This window comes from Parus major, chromosome 2 (genome assembly GCF_001522545.3).
Source record: "Parus major isolate Abel chromosome 2, Parus_major1.1, whole genome shotgun sequence".
NCBI classification, from domain to species: domain Eukaryota; kingdom Metazoa; phylum Chordata; class Aves; order Passeriformes; family Paridae; genus Parus; species Parus major.
Window position 1 is genome coordinate 141523625 of NC_031769.1, and position 11302 is coordinate 141534926.

At 38.5% G+C, this 11302-nt stretch overlaps 1 long non-coding RNA gene across 1 annotated transcript in view; it reads right to left on the bottom strand.

Moving 5' to 3' along the window:
- Positions 1–7121, bottom strand: part of LOC117245504 — an 8151-nt gene extending 1030 nt beyond the window's left edge. Inside the window, exons 1-3 of the long non-coding RNA XR_004500235.1 lie at positions 6916–7121; positions 6472–6758; positions 3468–3530 (exon numbers count right to left, since the gene is read on the bottom strand). This is a non-coding gene — a long non-coding RNA (uncharacterized LOC117245504). The remainder of the gene's footprint in view (positions 1–3467; positions 3531–6471; positions 6759–6915) is intronic.
- Between the last annotated feature and the right edge of the window lie 4181 nt (positions 7122–11302).

The following is an 11302-nucleotide window of genomic DNA, read 5'->3' on the forward strand; positions in this document are numbered from 1 at the left end:
GAGAGGGAGAGGGAGAGGGAGAGGGAGAGGGAGAGGGAGATGAGCTCCTTGTGAACATAACTGGAAGAAGAATCATGGGAAGATAGCAAACAGATCAAACACCATCTGCAGCAGTTTCTGGAAGATCATTAAAGCAGACATTGATCAGTTTCAGGAATCTGCAGTCCTTGTTCACTGCTACATGAAGCACCCCACTTTGTTAAACTTTTTTGATGTATCAGAGACAATCTTCGAAGTAGAGAAGGTTCAGCTCTCAGAAGGAAAGAAGAGGCTGGCATATATACAAGGAACAATTTTCTCCGGGTGAAAGTTGGAGAAAGCAAGAGAGAGTGGGAAGCTCACAGCCGTGCACCTGTCCACACTCCTGGTGTTCATGGGCACCAGTGTCTGCTCTCTCTTCACTGCTACATCTGAACGGATAAAGTTTGCTCACTCTTTAAGTAAAAAAGCCCAGTGTTGTCTTATATTTGTTTGGGGGAGAATTTAACATTGAACATTAACTCTTCCATAGGAAATGGCTGCTGTGGACAGATAAAAATTGTAATCCCTCTGTATGATCTTGGGAATAGTACCTTTCAAACGGGATTTTTCTGTGCTTAACTCTGTGTCCTTGCAATGCACAAAATGCTGAGCTTGCCACAATCGTCTAAGGGAGAGAGGGAGCAATAGACAGCAGCTGCACATTGGAGTGAGTTATTTGTCACTCCACATGGGGACAGCAGAAATTGCAGCTAAGAGATGAAATTTTCTTCTCTTTTACCTTGACTGATAACCTGAGGAGCCCCCAGACAGAAACTCAGGGCTGGGAGGTAGCTGGGCTGAGCAAGGTAAAAGAGAAGCCAGGATTCACATCTTGTTGTAGGAACCAACCCTGTGACAAATTATGCTCTTGACACATCACCCCCTGAGAGTTTTGTAATGGGATTTTCTAAAGATGTTTGGGCAGTGGGAGGCAGCATCAATGATGTTTCTTGTTGCAGATGACTCCAACAAAATTGAGTAAATCCAGGTAATAATTCAATCAGTATCAGTAAAACTAAAGTCAGGGCAACTGTTTCTTACAGTGGTCCAAGAAAAAATTTCAGAGACTGAAGACAGATCCTGTATATTTGGGCCATGCTGAGATCTACCTCCAAAACCATGAGATGAATGTGGCAGAGACAAAAAAAAAGGGAGTGAGTTCTTCTTCTAGGAAATTCACATCTTTGGACAGGGAAATGAAATAATGTCTGAATACCACCTTGTGTTTGGATTTTCTTCCCCCAAATCCTAAAGTCATTCTTATTTATAAAGTATTTCCTTGTTTTATACAGAATTTCTTTTCCTATGGCTACAGAAACTCCACTTCTGAAGAGAACCTGGGGGAGGTATTTCTTTATCATGTGTTTCTGGAAGTGAGGTTCAAGATAGCAGCATTTCTCTGTTTTACAAAGGAATGTAGATGTTTTCAATTCATTTCTTCTTGCTTTCCATAATACATTTCCAGTAATGAAAATATGTCTGGGTTTGGCATTAATAGGAACTGCCTCATTCATATTAGCCCAGTGCAATGTTGGTAAGTGTAAGTTTATTGAGGTTGTTGACATCAATAGTGGGTCATAGCAGGATGTACATTCCACCAGGTAATATAGGACTCAATTTAGGAAAAAGTGTAGAATGACTTGAGGTTTGTCACCCAGCTGTTTCACCACTCCTCCCTGTACATCTTGGTGGGGTCAGTGGGAAGACAATAGAATTGGAGCAGGGAAGTGTCTCCCTTCAGCAGTTCTGGTTTATTTTTAGCCTTAAATATCTTACTTGGACACAGAATCAAATATACTGACTAGCTTATAAAGCATCATAAGGAATCACATTTGTAAAGAAAAAACAAAATTTCTTCCAGCCCACACTAATAGCATAGAAAAAAATTAATTTGTTAACAAGAAGATATTTGCACATTAGTAATTGGCGTTCCTTAACAGAATGCCAGACCTAAAATCCAGTATCCAGAACTCCATAGTTGTTATTTTTTCCCCATTAGAATAAGGAGATGAGAGAATTTTGTTAAAACATTTCTGTTAACAAAACTGCCATTTTATCAGTGTGATCATTCTCTAAGTGAATGGAAATTTTCTGGAGTTTCCCAGAAGTTTAATATTTTAAGAGAAATTATGAATGTATCTAATATTTTCTGTCACATTGGTAGCCTTGCTCCTTCGTTTATACCAGGAAAAAGTCAGAATAAGTGTATACATTTCAGTGAAAGCTGTTCTGTTTCCTACACCCTGAAAGTGAAGTGGGCCTCCCACTTCTAGAGTCAGCCCTTCAGGAAACCTAGACGCCACTGCACTTTAACTGTCTAGATCTAACTGAGCTGTGGTTATATTCAAGTATTTAACAGCATTTCACACTTCTCCTATCATCTGGATTACATAACAATGTGCTGATTTTATAAACAGCAACTACTCATTCTTGTGGTTGAGTTTTACTGGATGCACAAGAGAAACATCTAACTAAATAAAGCTGGAGACAGGAAAATTGAATGCAGAGGAAGGGCAGGCATTCCTAGGCCCATGTAGAACCAAATGGTGCCAGGATTTGCAGACTGCAGTGCCACCATGCAAGGCCCCTGCATACACTTCCAGCCAAGAGATCATAAGAATTCACTTTCTTGTGGTTGTTGAAAGTTCTTTTGCTTGGCACATGCTCTTAAAAATCCTGCAAATGCCACTTATACTGTTAAGTGCACAGGGGGGAGGGTAATTAACTATTCATCTGCAGGAGGTAAGCAATGCCAAAAAGTGTTAAAAATCAAAAGAACCCACATGTATAAACACAAATGTTTAAAGTGTAGTAAAACTAGTGAGGCAGACCCTCAAGCAGTCTATATCCAATGGCTCTCAGCAAAGCTCCATCAGCCTGGGCTAATTTGGGCTGTGCTCTGGTAAATACCTCCAGACCAGGCACCTGTATTTGTGCTGGAGTCGAGCTCTGCTGAAACAGCTTTCTCTCAGCTATTGTCTAAAGAATGTGATGACTTACACTATGTGATTGTTACTACTACTGGAGCAGTGTGAATACTCAGGGAGACCTTTCCTGCAGTGCTTCAGTCTACACCAAAGGACTTCAATATCCATGGCATTGTACTATGAAGGTGGGAGGAGATACCTCTGTCGGGTATAGGCCAGCTGAAAAAATGCTCAAGAACATTTATAGACTCATCTCCTACGAAGAAGTTCTGAACTACCAGTATTTTGCAGATTTTTTGAGAGCCACATGAACATATAAACTCTGGACTGAAAACAACATTTGTAGTGAATACTTAAGAAATATTCCAATGAAGTGGGCTACTCCTCTCAGCCTGGGGAAAGTTCAGCAAGGCCAGGTTTAAGGACCTGCCCCCAGCATCGATACAGGCTGGGGGAGGAAAGGATTCAGAGCAGCCCTGCCAAGAAGGGCACAGCAATGCAGGGAACAGCATTTTTTACCTTGTAAACTGGCACGTGGAGTGAGTCGTGCACCACAACAGGAAAGTCGAGAGGTCTGCATACCTGTGAAGTAAGAAAGAAAAAGTGACATTGTGGGATTCCCCTAAGTCAGAATGCCTACAGTTTGGCAAATTGTAGAAATAGAAAATCATCTTGGGTGCCCTTATAGTCAGTAAAGAGCCTGCCACTGAAATGCACGGAACAATGTCAATTTAAAAGGTGCTGTGAGATCAAATGAATGCTAATCAGCCTCCATTGGCTCTTATTGATTACACTTTAATGAGCTTTAGCAGGAGTCAAGCAGGTAGCTCAGATGCAAAGACCCATGCTCTAGACACTTAAACTAAGCTGTATTTATTAAGCATATATTAATATACTAAAGAAGACTAAATACCTGTATCTTATAGGGAAGGGAGGTTTTTGCCTATAGTCTCAGAGTTCAGGTAAATGTGTGGTCGAAGTGAAGTGTCTGTAATGTACTAGAGCAGCCATAGGTAGCATATGAGTTATTTTGACTCTGCCTTTGCTTCCCATTTCTCATTATTCCATGACTCTTTGCAGCCTTAGGGATAAAGCACTTTGATGTCCATTCCATTCCCTCATTAGGGGCAGTGTTTGGTTCTGATTCACACTGTAAAACCTTAAGTCATCAATTTACTTGGAAGTCAACAAAGATAATCCTATCCAGTTTTGCTGTTTGTTTCTTTTTTTTTTTTTTTTCCCCTGAATCACAGTGGTTCTGTAATGATGTCTCATAGGTTTAAGAATGAGGGTTTCAGAGCCCACTCTGGATGTAGCCACTTAGAATTGGACCCACATCCATGTGGGAAAGACATCACACAAGTCAGGTCACTCTTTTATGGGCCAGTGACTTATATATGCCTTAAGGGCAGTACCCAGTGACACAGTAAATCAGGCACAGACCTTTGCCACTTACTGGATACTGTTCATCTCTTGAGTTGGATTTCAGCTGTTGAAACCAGATCAAAATTTTTAAACTTGATGAAGAGCACACATCTGAAGCTTCTTGTCCCCTTTTTTGTGACTCCTCACCAGACAGTGTAGAAATTTTTAAAAATAATCTCAGGAAAGCTATTTGGAAATGTGCTGCTAGGAGAACTTTCAACTGAGTAGGGGGGAATTTTTCAGTAGAATTTCTTTTTCTTTTTATTCTTTTAACAATACATGGTCAAGTTTAAGGCAAATACTCAAGTCTCAGATAAATATACACCAGAGTCTTCCACTTGTTGTCAATAGATTTCTCTTTGTTCCAGTTGTCTGCAGCTTCTTATCCTTAAAACCCAGGTTCTTTTGTTGCCAGAATTTTTGAGTTTGAGAGAAGGTTCCACCTTGTTACAGTAATTTAGAAACACCTGTCACCATATATTTTAATATGGCAGTTACACTGGAACTAATCCCCACATAATCTTCTTAATACGAGGTACTATGGGTTTACTCTACAGACAGGGGCTTTACATTTCATGTCTCACTAGATTTAGAACTTAATTTTACTTCTGATACTTCCACAGTATGTCTAAACGTGTCTTTCCTAGGCATGGTTGGTTTTCACCAATTTTAGGGAACAAAAATAAATCCTACTCTTTTTTTTTTTTCTTTTCAAATACTAATTATTCCCACCAAGTGATTATTGCTGGTCTTCCTCCTGTGGCCTGGTTGAACAGCAGCCTTTGTAAGCAGCATGGTGCTGCTCCCTTGTTCCCCATGGAGAGGTGAGGAGCTGTGTGCTCACTCTCACTGTCTTGAGGATGAAGAAAAACACTTGAACAATGCTTGACTTGAAGCCTGATTCCACATCCTGTTGATAACCAGACACCTTCTGTGTAAACAGTAGGATAACAAACTTCAATTTAGAAAACAATTCCAATATGTCATTTGTTTTTTCCGTGCTATTAATGTGCCATTATCACATTAGTAATTAAACTTGTTTATTCAAAATCCTTTTGCCTTCCTTCCTGACTGAAAGTCATCAGCCTTTTGAACTCTCACAGACAAAATATTATTTTATCATACACGCTGTTGGTCTCATCTTTATTTCTGGTTCATGGTGTTTTGTGGATTTTAACCTCTATTTCGAGGTATTTTAAAATATTTTTAAAAACCTGATTCCCCACACTTTTTATTTAATTATAAGTCAAGAATATCTGTACACAGTCTGTATTCAGAAGGCTATCTAGTTTAGAGGAATATGCATATTTTGGAGTGTATAAATAAATTAAATGAACCCCTTTTGTTTAAAGAACAATAAGGTGGTAAGATCAAGTAATCATCAGTTAGGAAATGCCATCATTAAGGATGAATATACAACTTCAGTTATAACTTGTGTGCACATTTTATCAAATATCCTTTAATTACAGAATGACAGATTTTTTTTTCATGTGCTCTCTTTACTATGCAAAAGCTATTGTACTCATTGAATTTACATCTTGCATTTTCACCCTCCAACTTCACTAGTAAGTGTCTGCTTTCATGTTTGTTTAGCATACTGTCTACCAACACTGCTCCAAATATAGCTCCTCTGGCTTTTATCTCTTTTCTTCACAGACATTGGAACACTATTATTTTTGTGATGCTTTTTAGGAGTATCCCAAGTTGTGGATTAAGATCCTTTGAACACCTGGACTAAAAACCAAATGAAATAAGGCTACAGATCTTGCTTCCCTCAGCAGCTGTTTGGAGAGGAAGCTGTTATTCTCCTTCTACAGGAAGACAAAGTGAAAATAATCATAATGATTTATCAACCTCCTGGTGCCCAGAAATTTTTTTATGCACCATCTATCTCAGTCTCTGAAAACCAGTTTCAATTTCAGATCACTCCCAGGAGTGTTGGTTTTATATCTTGTCCATGTTCCCACTCCAAACTGAGATGACACAGCAGAGAATATCAGCTGTCTGCACATTCTGCAGCTTCTCACCTTTCCATGAAAGGAAAAATCAGGTTTTAGGCCAGAAGATAACTGTGAGGTACTCAGAACAAACTGCTCACCTGGACAGTAAAGTAGGGTAGTCTGGACTCAGACTTTGGACTTTTCATGGTTTCAGCCTTCTTTCCTTCCAAGCTTGTTCTTACTTAACAACCTCTTAATGAGCTCTATTCTCCCTTTGCATGAATATCAAAATTAACCATCTCATTTGTACCAAAATCCTCTGGGTCATTTACCCAGCAAAAAAAACAGCACTACAGGTTTGTTTCCAGTTGAGAACAGTGTTGATACATTGCAGGGCTTCATGGTCAATAAGAACAGCAAGAAACATGGAGAAATTGCTGAAGTCCTGGCAAAGAAATCAACAAAATTCATTAGTCAGCTAAATTCAGCTACTGCCTGTGTTGTTTTGGTACAGGCAGACATATTTGTTGCCATTTTCCCTCTGTTTGGTCTGGCTTTTATCCCATCCAAAGTTGAGGGGAGATACCCTACTGTCACCATACCAGGATTTGGGTATCAGGCTGGAGGAGGGAGGATCACACCAACACAGTCTGGATCAGGAGTTGTGAGAAGTGTATTCAGCTTGTGCTGTGACAGCATGATATCCATGAAGAGAGAGGATTTGGATGGTCATCTGTCCAAAATAGAATTCAGAGCAATTGTTAACTAAGATTTTTAGGCTAGGATTTCTAACATGACACCAGCAAGAGATCTATCACTAATGAAGTTCACAAACCTCCAAATTTGAAACACTTGCCTCAAAACACAGTTTTCAGAAATGTGGCTCAATAGTGACAAAACTTCATATTTTTTCCCTCTAATCTTTTTCATTAAAATAACTGAACTTTTCTGCTGGAAATTATAAGTAAATCCCTCTCAGGCATATGCACAAAAAGAATCTCCTGAAACAGAGAATCATCCGAAAACTTAAATAAAATTGTTTACCATTGGTGAAGCTAAAGTACTGAAATTAGAGTCAGTCTGAAATGTCAGACAAACATCACCATTTATTTTCAAACAGCCAGTTTTTTACACCCTATAAAATGCATGCAATGCTATTGAAACCATACATCATTTCACTTATATATTAACTCATGTGTTTAGGTTTCAATTGGTCATTTTTTTCCCATGTTTTCTGTGTTTCATGGAGCAGAAAATAGAGTTTCTAGCACTGTACAGAATGCTTCAGACAGCAGCATGTCATGCAATGTTTGTGTAGCTTTAGAGTGGTGCTCTGCAGGAATGGAAGCCTACTGCTTTCCTGGAAGGGCAACTCAGAACTATGAACGTCCTTTCAATAAACTGCCACAAAAATGGCCCTGGTTTCTGCAAATATATAAGGAGCCACTATTGAACTCATCTTACAGAAGCTTATATTTCCATTGAAAATTACAGCCTTTGCAACATTTTGGACCACTTCTCTGAAAGAAGTACCACTTACCACCCATCTCAATTTCAGATGTTGAAAATAATAAGATTCAGAGCTGGGAATGGCCCTGCCTCTTCTAATGTGAAACTCACCAAACTCCATATACAGGCTTAGTTCAACATCTGTGAGTGTGGACCAAGAGCTGATAGCACACATTTCTTCTCTTCATGCCAGGTTCCCCTTAGTGTCAGAGCCCTGAGCACAGCTCTTTAGAGCTAGGAGTAATATAGCCTGTCCCTGCCCTTGGAATTTGCATTTAAACTGAGGCTTTGTCACTGGCCCTGGCCTGTGCTGAATTGTAGTGGCATCACAGCTGTGCCTCTGCCTGCCTTGTACATTCTCTCTGCAGCTTTCTTCACAAAACCTGTTACCAACAAAGGTAGATACAGACAGATTAGCTCCTTAAATCTGGAAAGGAGATGCACTCAGGGTCTTGAGATTAGAAAATGTATTCATTCTGGTAAATTACATAAACAGAGGTTTTCTCTGCTACCTTTAGAATAACCATTTATACGCTCTGCTCTTTGATATCGTGGCCTTTCTAGTTCATTTCCATGCTCATGGATGTCTTTGCTTTCCTTCAAGTCTCTTACTCTTTAATTTATTGCTGAATGAATATTCAGAGATCTCCACTGGTCTTCCAGGACTTCATAACTGTTTATAACCAGTATTTTTTCCTTCCTTCTCATTAACTTATTTGCCTGTACAACTAGACAGACTTCAACTCTCAGCAGTAACCAAATTACAAAATTAGTAGGACAGCAATGTCTGGCAGTTTTTCAAGGTTTGGTTTCATTTCTCTGTAGCATATCTTAGAGGGAGCTATTTACTGTGACTGTGAAGCCCAATCCATTGGTGATTTAGAGCTATAACAATATTGATGCAGATGAGCTTCTGCAGAGATATTTAATGACATTATGTAAATGCAATCAATGGGCTCGATAAAGCATAACAATAACAAAATACTGTTCACATTATATATAAATAAATGCACATGGACACATCTATGTGCTTCCTACATAATTACTGTAACAGTGCCTATTTATGCTACTGATCTTCCAGCTCTCTATATGCCATTTTGATAGCTCTGTTTATACAGCCTTATTGAATCCATAACATTTAACTAGATGATTAGGATCCTGACTTATGCCAGAATATCATGAATCTTCTGAGAGGAATGGAAAAAAAGCTGAAATTAGAGCAACTCAAAATCATCACATGTTGCTGTTCAAATCTTTCGAGTTTGTTGGGGTTTTTTAAAAAAAAAAAAAAAATTTCAGATTTTTTTGCAATATTCTGTCTACAGTTTGATTTCAGTAGAAAGAGATGAGTTTATAGTCTTCAAAAAGAAAGAGAAAAAGAGCAATGTTGCATATGAGTAATGTTGGATCCAAATCCTTTTGGAGTATTTTGTTGCCAGGCCATGACACTAACTCTAAAATTTCTACAATTATGGATTGAAACTGGACTAATAGGTACTACAATATCTGGATGCATTATGGAAAAAAATAATGAATGGAGGAAGCTGTGATAAGCCAGCTTCGACTACTGGCTAACTACTGATTGTATCTGCACAGACTTTTGGGGGAATAGATAGATGCTAAAATGTTTATATATGATTCCTGATATCACAGTGCTGAATTAGATCTTTCAACATGACCACAGGAAAAGCTCTGGTCCTTCATGTTCCATGCTTTCAACTACATAATCAATAGAGTGCATCATTTCGGGTAACTGCTTAGATTAGTGTTGGAGGTCATTAATAAATTGGGCCTTAGTGTGATAAAATCTAGAAGATGATACAATGTGTACTATATTGTAAAAATACATGGCATTTCTCAAACAATGTGGCATGATATGATTTCAGTCTTGAAGGTCATAAAAGGATGACAGCCCCACAATACTTCTAGGACTCTAATGGAAGAGAGCTGATCCAGTGACTAAGGTTGAAATATAAGGACAAAGATAGAAAAGAAGAAGTGTATTTGGCAAGCTGCTGCCATTTTAACATTTGCTTCCATATTGCTTCAGGATATATTTTTCATAACATACTGTAAGGAAAAACAAGACCCCTCTATCATCAAAGAGGCTGAATGATATGAATGTCCTGACATTTGTCAGGACACCTCTCCTGATGCAAATACTGAGGGGGGTTCCCTGTGAATGAATGAACACACAGGCTCTCCAAGTGTGGTCAGTGGGGCTGTGCAGTCTGTCTCACTCTGACCTAGTTGAAATTATTGCTCAGAATGGAGCAATAGCAAAAGAGGAGGTGATGCCCTGCCACCTGCTAGGATGCTTACGTGGAAAGTGGAAACTCAAAGTTCACTTGTCTGCTCTGAAAAAGCCATAAAAGTTATCCAGGATATTTAACTTTGAACAAAACCTGCATGTTGACACAATTTTCATTACAACAATTTGGCACATGTCCAGGTATTTGTCTTTGAATTATCTGAGTTCAAATACTGTCTTTTTTTTTTTTTTTTTAATAGGCATTTTTATGTAGATGGTAGGGAGAGTAGTTGACAACTTGGATTAAGATTTAGCTGGGTTGAGTAGTGTTGTGGAGATAATTATCTTTTTCTGATAGCTATTTAGGAGTGTTGACTACACGCATAACTTAGTTGTCTCATTTAGGTATTTTATGTTCTCATCCACGAGTTTCATCTCTTCTTTTAAAATGCATAATTCTTCCTCTCCCTGACATGGAAGCTATAAACAATCAATGTAAAAATGATCAAAAACCTGATGATAGATGCAATTGTTTCTCCATCGGTATCAGAGCAGAGAAGCAAACTTTCTTTTAGTGTGGGGAGCACAGACAAAATGAACAATGGCAATTACCTTTACAAGGGACATGGGTGGGGGGAGGAAGAAAAGAAAATAAGAGAGGAATTCAGAGCCACAAAATTCACAGATTTCTAACAAAATGGAAGAGAGTGCATTGAAGAGGAGAAAAGCTGAACTTGAAGGAGATGATGAATGGACATGGGACAGTACATTTAGACTGATAAAGGTCAAGAAGCAATCTTTGTTACTGTGTTTCAGTATCACTTGACTTCAAGTGCCACCAGGAATGTAAACAAAGGGAAGTGTTAACTAAATTACCATCCCTTCCTTCCAACCCCTTAAAAAAGTATTTGCCTCAAATTTCAGGCAAAGAACTGGAGTGACATTTTTCTTTACCCAAGTGAGATCTTCGTCGCACAATTTTAAATTCATGAAGGTAGCTATGTTATTCATTAATACATTCATTCTCTTTTTGAGTTTAATTATCATCTGATCAGCAACTTGGAACTTGACATAAATCTCAAGGTAGAAACTACTTAAGAAGAAGTTCAATCCAGTGATTATTCTTCCTTAAAAAAAAAAAAAAAAAAAAAAATTGAAAAAAGAGAGAGAGAAAGAAGAGAAAACCATAGAAGTCTTTGAAACAGCTGGGGTCAAAGGAACTGTGCTTT